This window comes from Carassius auratus, chromosome 39 (genome assembly GCF_003368295.1).
Source record: "Carassius auratus strain Wakin chromosome 39, ASM336829v1, whole genome shotgun sequence".
Lineage (NCBI taxonomy): Eukaryota > Metazoa > Chordata > Actinopteri > Cypriniformes > Cyprinidae > Carassius > Carassius auratus.
Genome location: NC_039281.1, coordinates 9,007,938 through 9,020,059, shown reverse-complemented (window position 1 = coordinate 9,020,059; position 12,122 = coordinate 9,007,938).

Genomic DNA, 12,122 nt, shown 5'->3' with positions numbered 1-12,122 from the left:
TGTAACTTTCTCACACGTGAGTCAAAGATGAGATGTCACATTTTGCTGTTTAGCTAGGCTAGGCTAAATCTGCTAATCGTTACCTGTTCTAGCGTAGAGTTTGATTTACTTTTATTAAATTAAAGGCAGGGTATAGATAATTTGGTTAAACCTTTTTTTTGTTGTGCTGGTTGAAAGTCTCTTCACATCTCGATAACAAGTTATCTAAAGAGGTCTAAATGTATTTATATGTGTATTATCCCAGATAGCACACGTACATCTGCAAGATGTCTGTTAAAGATCTCTTGATCTGGAAACCATCTGCTGTGTGCAAACATCTGATAGACATATTTTACATTCATTCTGAATCATAAACATCTTAAAGACATCTTCTAAATGGCTATTTGACATCTCATAGGAAATGTCCTATAGATGTGGTGCAAAAAGCTATTTTAAAAATATACGTCTTGCAGACGTAATGCAGAAGTCAAATAGTCTCTGCGATGCACATGTGCAATCATGGTGGAGTAGTTGAAAGAATCAGGAAGTGAACTTTGCATATCTTTTGCTGCAATATAATGATTTTCTAATTCAGAATATGTCAAAGATTGTGTAAATGTATAACATTTTAACATTTAGCTGCTCAAATGAGCAAAAATACTCAAAGATTCATTGATTTTATTGAATGAGAATGAGCAAGAGAGTTGCTAAAATGATCTTGAGCTTCCCATCACTTGTTTAACTTGAACTGGATTTGATATTTTCATCATTGTTTGCTACATTCTCAGTGAAGTAGCGGTTGGAAGGGATTTGTGTGTAGAGTTTTGCAGTGACAGTTCAGCAAATCTGATTCATGTGTCAAAAATGGGAATACTGTTTATAGTTTAGGGAAATGGGTGTGCTTTTTTATTATTGGTGCTATGGTCTTAACTTTTTAGCTCAAAAGCCTGGTTATAGTGTTTAAACAGTCGAGAAAAAAACTGTAAATGTACATTTAAATAAATGTACAATATTGGCCAGATCTTTATATGGATATTTAAGTTGGATATATAAGCATATCAAGCTGTATTTTCACGCATACTGTGCAGTCATGTAGAGCGAGATATACAGTATATATATCTTGCTGTACATGATTGTTATTAATTGTTATATTATTATTATTATATATTAACATATATCCACCTTTCCTGTTTTTCTGCTGACTGAGTGTGTGTTTCTCAGCATGTTAGAGTTCTGATACATCACTTACTTCAGCTTGAGTTGTGTTTATAAATGTAAAGTTGTTTAAACCATTGTTTTGGCCAAACACTGTAGATTAACGCTTCACTTGGCCAGTTTTTAATCTTTTGAATTGTTGGGTTGGGAAATCTTTGCGAGGTCCAGGGGGGATTCTTAAATGTGGTTTCCTGATTATGTCATGTGACTTCCTGTATGTGAAAGGAAGCATCTCATGCCTTCTGAGTTTAAAGGGTGAATGCTTTAGTCATCTATGCATGCATCAACATGTTTAAATACTTTTTTTTTCTGAAACAAACATTCAGATCTATTGATATATTACACAGTCATGTGAAAAAGTTAGGACACCCCATTGAATTAAATGGTTTTCTCTATCAGGACATCATAAAAATGTATCTGGTAACTGGCAGGACTTAAAGTTTAGAAAATAGAACCTCAGACAAACAACATCACATGACATATCACACCACGTCATTATTTATTTAACAAAAATAAAGCCAAGATGGAAAAGCCACGTATGACACCCTATGATTCAGTTGCATGTAGATCCACTTTTAGCAGCAATAACTGAATTAATGAATGAAGTAATCATTTTCTGTATGCCTTTATTGGTCTCACGCATCATTCTGAAGGAGTTTTGGCCCACTCTACTTTACAGCGTTGCTCAGGTTTATTGAGGTTTGAGGACATTTTGATTTCTGCACAGCTCTCGCCACAGTATTTGAGTCAGGATGAGGTCTGGACTTTGACTGGACTGCTGCAACACCTTGATTCTTTTCTTTCTCCAGCCGTTCAGTTGTAGATTTGCTGGTGTGCTTGGGATCATTATCCTGTTGCATGACCCACTCTTGGCCAAGCTTTAGCTGTCGGACGGATGTCCCTACATTTGACTCTAGAATACTTTTGGATACAGAGGAGCTCATGCCCGACTCGATGACTGTGAGGTGCCCAGGTCCGGTGGCTACAAGACAAGCCCAAAATCGTCAGCCCTCCATCAGCATGTGTGACATTTGGTGTGAGGTGTTTGTGGTTTTCACAAGTGTGGTGTTGTACTTTATGGCCAAACATCTCCACTTCGGTCTCATCTGTTCAGAGGACATTGTTCTAGAAGTCTTATAGATTGTTCAGATGCAGCTTTGCAAACCTAAACCATGCTGTCTTGTTTCTTTAGAGAGCACACAAGCAAGTCTTCCAAATATTACATACTTGTGCCATATTTTATCATTGAACATGGTAACTTAGGCCTTGTAAATTTCCTGTGACGTCCATTTCTGGGAATAGTAGTGTCTGTTTTGAATGTCTTCTACTTGTGAATAATCTGCCTCACTTTATAATGACAGACTATTTGTAACTTTGTCACACATGGCTTTTCCATCTTGGCTTTATTTTTGTTAAATAAACAATGGCATGGTGCGATATGTCATGTGATGTTGTTCATATGAGGTTTTATTTTCCTAAATTTAAGACATGTCAAGAACCAGATATTGTTATGGTGCCCTGAAAGAGAAAACCATGGAATTCAATGGGGTGTAACTTTTTCACATGTGGGTCAAAGATGAGATGTCACACTTTGGTATTTAATTAACTAAAGTTTTTAAATTTTGACATTTCGTTTTTCGAAAGGCGGGCCTTCGCTGCTCCGGGTGTGTGATCACAGTGTGTGTGTGTGTGTGTGTGTGTGTGTGTGTGTGATCACTGCTGTGTGTGTGTGCTCACTGCACATAGAATAAAGTAAAGTAAAATAAAGTCCTTTCAAGATATTTAAAGGAATTTATTTACATGATCAGATGAGAATTCTGCTTCATTGTCCTGTTTTCTGTACTGTTTAACAAAAAAGATTGTCAAGCTTGAGTGTGTGAACTTTTGTGTGAAATTGTAAGCTTGTGTAAAATACTTCTATTGGTTTCCTCAATAAAGATACTCAAGTGTGAAATGCAATAGTCATCTCTTTATTTGACGGATGTGATGCTGCACTAATAGTCAGAATATTATTTTAGCAGCAGGAAACTGAAGTGAGGATTTATTTTTAAAGCATGTGCTCTGCACATGCAGACTGACCCATTTTCTTAAATGTGTGATTTTTTTTTTTTTTTTTCACTTTAAATTCAAACAAGGTTCTCTTTTTATAGTTAAATGAATGCAGTCTTCCTTCTCTATCTTATCTGAAACCCAAACATGTTTTTGCATGTCTGTTGTACTTAAAGTGATAATTCAGTAGCAATTTTCTTGTGAATTTTCTTGTGGAGATCATTAAAAAATAAACATATCTGTGTTTATTTGGACCAGAGTGACTTTCATTATGTCAAAAAAAATTTTTAACATTCTTATTTGTGTTCCTTGGTAAAGAATAATAGTAATGTTTTGTTGAATTTCTTATTTAAATACTTAATCTGAAGACTAAGTAATTATTTTGAACTCGTTCCCTACTTAGGGAACCATGGTTACATAAGTAACCTGAGATATTCCCTTTCAAGGGAACTTAGAACTGTATCCTCTAGGGGTCGCTATGGGGAACAGTATACCCACACCACCATGCTGAGGGTAGTGCAGGCCAGAACTATGGTGAGCACTAAATACCAACGCTACCATTTCCATGACAGTTGCCCCGGGGACGTTAGATGGCTGTCCATTACATTATCCCTTACAGCTAAAGGCCTAGGCTACATACCCAAACTTACCTGTTAGGGCCCGACTCCTGGGAACGGGGTAGAACTTATAGAGATAATACTTGAGTGGCCAGCAGTTAAAATCTAGCTGAGGGGAGGGGCAAACACCCAGATGTCAAATGAGAGGGGAGCTTGACCTTCTGCATGTTCTAATGCTGGAACAGCTATCAGTAATTTACTTAGCTGAGGGAGCATAAACCCAGCTCTCAATGAGAGAGGGGCTCAACCTATGGCATGATTGTTAGAATCAGAAGGGTAAGTGTACTGCAAGCTAGCCAAAAACTCAGTGCATCAGAGAGGCAGATTAAGGGCCTAATTCACCTGATGCAGCTGGTTCCAGGTGCTCTGGAAAAAGTGAGAACTCAACTCTGACATGAGAGTTGAGTTCTTTTGGTAAAGGGAAGCGCTGCTAAACTACAACGAGAACAGCCCAAGGAGAGAGGAATTCAACTCCTGAGAAAAGGAAAGAACTCAAGCACCTGAAAGGAAGCACCATGCTCATGCACCATGAAGTCTGAGAGGATGCAATGCTTCAAATGTGTTAATAGACACACTGGTTGAGTGGAGCCCAAGGTACCGGGTCTAACCAATTCAGAGAAAGGGAACAAAGCTAATACGCGTAACTCTTACTGTACAGGATTTCAGGAAGTGCTCAGAGTCTTGCTTGCACACTCACCACTTATGTGGATTTTAGAAAGTGCACAAAGTGCTCAGTGTGCACTAAGGCTGTCAACGAATATTCTAAATTTGAATATGTATTCGAATAGTTAAAAAAAACGAATTTCGAAGGTGAAAATTAATATTCAATAAAAAAATGTGGAAAAAAGGCCAGCGGTCGTAGAGGCGTGGTTGTATGCTTTGCGAGTGTGTCTGCAACACGACAGGCCATAATGGGTAAAATAATTTCGTTCATTTGTAAGGACATGAGACCGATCAATATCGCGGATGGGGCACGCTTCAGGGAGTTCTGTCAAGCAATGGATCAGAGGTTTGATTATTTATCGTTTCATGTCAAGGAAAAGTTCCATGTTTACCACAGCACAGCTCGCTCGGAGCATTCAATGTCAGTTCTATATGCTGTAAAACTTCAATTAATATAAATAATATTTGTTTCAATCACTGAATGAAGCCTGCTATATTTGGGACAACAGTCACGACCTTAAATTGCTTGCACAAAAATTAGTCTGTTCATTTAAACTATTTTGCGCAGAGAACGTGAGGGTGAGAGAGCGTGAGGTCTGCAGTCTTTGCCATTAGTTGATTTCCTTGTTTTTGTGTAGGTAATACATTGTCATATATGTTTAAACTTAAATAGACTATCTATACAAGTAGTTATGTCTCTTTGTATTATTTTGGCCTGTTATTGACGTAATGCGCGTCACTGACAACATGCGCAACCAGATGTTCGAATAGTTCGAATTTTCGTGTATTTTTTAGAGGGAATATTCGAACATCATTTTTGGGCAATTTTGACAGCCCTAGTGTGCACACTTATCACTTTTGTGGATTTTAGAAAGTGGGCACAGTGTTCAATGTGCAGCCTTACCACTTGGGCTGGGTGATGCATTGAATATTAGGGATAATATCAGAATAATGTTCAAAAAAAAGAACATGTACTTTCTGTACTTGTTTTGAACTACTTCAGTTACATATACTGTTTGTGTTCATTTAATAAAAAGTCATCACTTGGTCTAGACTTTTTTAACTGCCTAGATTAGCTGTTCAATCTAAATTGTGTTTGTTTTATTGTTTTTTTTTTAATGGGCAAAAGTAAATCATGTTTTTGTATTATTATTATTTAAATGCAAATGCAACATATTGAGATATATATTGAATATGGTAAAACTTTGACAATGTCGAGATATATGGTTTTTTTATTTATCACCCAGCCCTACTTACCACTTTGTGGATTTCAGAAAGTACACCGACTATATATATATATATATATAAATAAATCATACTCACCCCCCATGGTTCCCGCATTGGAGCCCTACTCAAGAGGCGATCCAAAAAATCCTCTGTCCTGACCATCAGTAAGGTGGTCACTATGAAGCCATGAGACCAACCAAAACATCATAGGTCCAGCATAGGAGACTGTAATGTAGGAAATTCCCACCTAACCTTGGTCAGATGGAGAGCTGGTGGTTAAAGGGGAATTAGGAAGGGTTAGATAAGGGTAGATGTAAAACCCTCAAAGGGAACGAGTAGATACTCAAGAATCACTCTGATCCAGATGAAAGCGCCCACAGGGAGGAGCGCAAGTTGTGACACTAGTGTTCTGCGCCCATCTCTGATCCTCAGACCTAGATGGACCAGGACCCTTATGATGTTCGGGCTCAGACCTGGACCTTCATGGAATGAAGAATTTGAAGGGCACTGAGTGTGCCTTCGCCTCCCTGAACTCGACTACCGTCTCGACGGAAGTGCCGAAAAGTTCAGAAGGTGAAACTGGAGCTTCAAGTAGTAAGCCCTTTTCTTTCTTCCCGATATCTGCCAGGTTCATTGACAGATCTCCATTACTACCATAGTCGCCATAGACCTGCCCATGGCCGAGGTGTCCTGCTTAGTAGCACGGAGAGCGATATCAGTGGTGAGGATCAGACGATGTTAAGGAAATAGCATCATCCTCTAGCAGCTCTCTCTCATCCACAGCTGATGAGTGCGAGAGGGAAAGCCCCTCTTTAAACTCATCAGCCAGATCCGCTTGCGATCTCCACAAACTCATTCTCCTCCGAGCCTCAGCAGCTGTGGGTACTGAACTGAGGGAAGTTCTAGTTTGTCTGTCTTTTCTTTGAAAAGACGGACAAACTAGAGCGGAGCTTCTGACGCAAGAATTTCATGGGAAAAGTTCATTTATTTCAGTAATTCAACTCAAATTGTGAAACTTGTGTATTAAATAAATTCAGTGCACACTGACTGAAGTAGTTTAAGTCTTTGGTTCTTTTAAATGTGAAAATCCACCAGTTCACTATTTCAACAAATTAGAATATTTTAAAAGACCAAAACATTTTTTTGAATTGTTGGCCTTCTGGAAAGTATGCTCATTTACTGTACATGTACTCAATACTTGGTAGGGAATCCTTTTGCTTTAATTACTGCCTCAATTTGGCATGGCATGCAGGTGATCAGTTTGTGGAAATCCTGCTGGAAAATGAAATCACCATCTTCAAAAAGCTGGTCAGCAGAAGCAAGCTTGAAGTGCTCCAAAAACCTTGGTAAACGGGTGCAGTTACTTTGGTTTTCTAAAAACACAATGGAATAACACCAGCAGATGACATTGCACCCCAAATCATCACAGACTGTGGAAACTTAACACTTCAAGCAACTTGGGCTATGAGCTTCTCTTTCCTCTAGGAAACTCTAGGACCTTGGTTTCCAAATGAAATACAAAACTTGTTTCCATCTGAAAAGAGGACTTTGGACCACTGGGCAACAGTCCAGTTCTTCTTCTTAGCCCAGGTAAGACGCCTCTGATGTTGTCTGTGGTTCAGGAATGGCTTAACAAGAGGAATACAAAAACTTTAGTCATATTCCTTGACACGTCTGTGTGTGGTGGCTCTTGATGCCTTGACCCCAGCCTCAGTCCATTCCTTGTGAAGTTCACTCAAATTCTTGAATCAATTTCGCTTCACAATCCTCATAAGGCTGCGGTTCTCTCGGTTGGTTGTGCATCTTTTTCTTGCACACTTTTTCCTTCCACTCAACTTTTTGTTAACATGCTTGGATACAGCACTCTGTGAACAGCAGCTTCTTTGGCAATGAATGTTTGTGGCTTACCCTCCTTGTGAAGGGTGTCAGTGATTGTCTTCTGGATAATTGTCAGATCAGCAGTCTTCTCCATGATTGTGTAGCCTAGTGAACCAAACTGAGAGAACATTTTGAAGGCTCAGGAAACCTTTGCAGGTGTTTTGTGTTGATTAGCTGATTGGCATGTCACCATATTCTAATTTGTTTGTGATTGGTGGGTTCTTGTTGAATGTGAGTCAGAATCAGCACAATTAAAAGAACCAAAGACTTAAACTACTTCAGTCTGTGTGCACTGAATTTGTTTAATACACGTTTCACAATTTGAGGTGAATTACTGAAATAAATGAACTTTTCCACGACATTCTAATTTATTGAGAAGCACCTGTAGTTGGCTGCAGAGTTACTTATCAACAGATGTCTAAAGGATTTCATCAAAATAATCTGACTGATATTACAAAAAAAAATGTTCAAAGCAAATTTGTCATATTATACAATCATCTGATCTGATATCTGAACTCATGGCTGTATGAGAAAAATACATATATTCATATTCTTATTACTAATAAGTGGTCTTTGCTTTAAGTAGCATAAGAAGGATGGCAAGATAAGAGACTTGTAATACATTAAAACTATTAGAAATATAATCCATTGTAACTTTAGTGAATGCAACATGTTTACTGAGTGTGTCATATGATGCGATTTAAATTCTTCCTTTCTCTTTGCCACACCCCCAAAAAGGCTCGTTTTAACACGCCCCCACATGTCTACATCACTATTTTGCACAATGCCACCCAAATGTTCACACAAAGAAAGAAGACGTGGTTTCAGTAATCACAGACAATCTGGCGCTTCTGAATCAGCTACTGTAAGTATGTTTTGTTATTAGTTTAAGTATTCGATATTGACTGTTCAAATGCAAAGTTTTGTGCATGTATGTGTTTTCGAGAGAGAGTGAGAGACAGGGTCACACAGTGGACTCAGCTGTCTTAACCGTCCGTGGCTTGTGTACTACTGTGTCTGTCACATCACTTAATTCCTCTTTCAGGCTTGAACTGATAGTAAAACTAAGAACATTATTCTTCTTGATTCTTGATTTCTTAAACACATTTCTTGAAAGTTTCCCAAACATCCTATTTTCAGGTCAAAATGAAACTATACACTTAAAACCATTCACTCTTGCTGATAAAACTTACTTTTCCCGCAGGTCAGTTTTTTTCCAACCCGCGGGTCCCACTTTTATTAAATTATTTGGCCCTCCCCAGCCCGCCCCGTGAATAAAGACATCATGCAAGTTAGATTGCTACATAGGACTTCGCATTGGAACCTTACCAAAGAACCAAATAAAATATGAAAATATATATTCCAAATATTTAATATAGGCTATAGAGAATTGCAAGCAATGTACATGGATTTTTTTATTTTGTTTTTAATGACCTGCCCCAACCCGCCCCGCAAGTAAAGTGACAATTTCTTTACCCGACCCGCAGGGTCTGTGGGTTATGAGACGACCCACACATCGCTATCACACACAAGCCCCAAAAATGGCTGCGCACATAGTGACATTCCCTACGTTTACTATAGCTCAAAGACCAATTATGTTCCTCACCCTTCTCTTTCATTTGGTCGGGTTAAAACCAGCCTCATCCACAAAGATAATTTAATGGGGAACAGGCCGGCCTTCAATTTCAAAGATTCTCTGCAAAACACGAAACCCAGTAGAGTTAATCACATCCCTGAAGCACAGTTCAAGAGGGCACAAATGGAAACATAAACTGCTATACAGTAATGTACATTACACAGTATCAATACTCATATCTGAACATATTCCACTCGTTGGTCTTCACTCGGTAAGAGTTTCATTCGAATGGGTCGTGGTATGCCTGTTTCATCCGAAACCGGTGCTTTCAGAGGATGTAAAGAGGATGATGGAATTTATTCATCGAAAATGATGATTATCCTCAATCACTCTTCTTTGAACTTCTCGCAGGCAAAGTACATTATTGGCAATGACCATGTTTACAAGCTCCATCTCTTGTTACTCTGACAAAAGCCTTAGCCTGCCTCCAGCAGGTGGTCATCTCTGTGTCCTACAAAAATAAAAGGCAATCACATTCTTTTATAGGAAAAATTTAGACATACTAAAACTCACATATGTGAGTAGCATATGTGCAAAAGTGTATGTGTAACTCAAAAGTTACTATACAGAGCAATCTCACTGTGTGTACACCTACCTGAAGATATATCTAGTGACTTCACCACCACTTCAGGAGCAAATATAGCAATTACTTGGAAAAACCTTATCTAAGTTCTCACCTTGCCCACTGATCTATATTCATCTATATATACACCAGTGACTTTGCCATCATGATGTCATCTAGTGACACTTACCTACCAGTTTTAGCTACTTTCAACTTAAAGCAGTTTGCAACACTACTGGCAACCGCACTCATGAAAGCTTGTGTAGTAGAGGCATTTTAGATGAAAATAGAAAGGTTTTTGGTAACGTTTTTTTTTTATGTTTTTGAATACATTTTAGTCTCGTCTTATTTCATCAAAGAAATTGATATAGTCTTAGTTATGGTTTATTGACCTTAATGTCGTCTTGTCATCGTCGCGTCATGGAAAAAACGCTTGTAAATGAACATTTTTCGACCTTCGTTAATGAAATTGACAATAATTTAAGTTAAGACACCCCAGGACAATAGGGTAAAAAACTTAAAATATGTAAGGACTGCAAACATTTTATTGTATCAAGCATTTTGAAATGTTATTATGCATTATCTAAATAAATATGCACTCATGCATTCTTTTTAGGAATAATTTAGTCTATATATCAGTGTGAATGACGTATGAACAACTTCCTCAGTAAAACCCTTTCTAACTCAGAGAACAATAAAACTGTTAAGTTTGGTGAATGTAAGTAATGCTGAAGTGGAGAAAAAAAACTTTAAAGGTATGTGTTGTAATGTAAAACTACAGGCGCAAATATATAAACTCCAATAAAATAAACACTTAAATATATATTTTGGATGTTTTTTCACTAGTCTGAAATATATCCAAATAGCTCCCAATCTCAAAACTTACTTGTGGTGTCTTGCCTTAAGAGATTATTTATTTGCAATTATTTTATTTCCAACAAGACAAACACGGACGGTTTACTGTGCACATAGTTATATTTAAATGTTAGATGTTTCCATGACTTGTGATAATCTGAAAATCCCCTGATATTTTCAGCTTTTCCACTATATTTATGTTCTCAGTTCTTTGTTAGTAAAGGTTTGCGCAGTTTGATCAGTCCACAAATGAAAAATGAGAGGATTCTTTGCTTTTTCTCAGTAAAAAGGGCACTTACTGTATACACGTGACCAAATATAATAGAAAATAAAAGGCCATATGTGCAGAGAATATTTTTGAAGTTTTGGCTGTGAAAAGGAAGGGCAGCAGTTGTGATCTCAGTTCCTGTTTTATAATCTGCCACCATCCAGAACAGGTGCTAATATTAACTTGATTGGTGCTCTACAGACTGATGGAGAAAACTGTGGTAAACCACTTTCATATTCCTCTCACACTTTTGGTTCCTCTTGAGATGTTCTGTTTTTCTGTGCTAAACCACATGTGTGAAAAAACACAACCTCATATAGCACGGTGCGATAATTTAAATCTTCCCAGGGAGTTATAAAAAATGCATTGGCACTTAAAGTGTTATTTTAAATAGTGATTGCATAACATCAGAAATTTAGCAAGTTGCTCCACCCCTGCTGGAGCTTTTCTTAGATCAACTTCACTTTTCTGAGACTTTTTTTGCAATGACCTTTACAGAGCTAAATCAGGCATTTAGCAAGGGAATTCGGCGTCTGAATATGTTTGAGACAGATTCATATTATTACTTCTGTTCTTTCACCTTTCGTCTTAATGTTGTGGCACAACAGACTGACCTCAGTGTCATCAGCGTCAGCAGATCTTGCTATTTCATGCCTGCAATCAATGAGGATTATTCATTTTAACTGAAATAAAACAAAATATTACAAACTTAAACTTATTTTATTTCAGCTAGTTGCCAAATCAACTTCTCATTTCCATTTAGTTTAACTAAAACTGAAACTGAAAATTAATAAAAAGTAGACATAATTAAAAATTGTCTACTAAACCGTCTAATTTCTTTTTTGTAAAATAGTAAAAATTGATGAGAAATGCACAACACAATTACTAACTGAAATTAAAATGTAATTAATATTTAATAAATAAAATAATTTCAAACATTCTAAATAAAATAAAAAATGTTTTATTTCAGCTAGCTGCTGGGGTAAAATGTAACTTTTTCATTTGCTTTAACGTGTACTAAAATAGCTAAAATGGAAATAAAAATAATAAAATATAAAAAATGACAAAAAAAAGCATGAGAACTAATTTAAAATAAAATGAATGCTAAATGAACCCCTGAATGCGGTTTTCATAGACTGAAACTCTTTCTCAGTAGTTTTCTTCCCTTTTCTT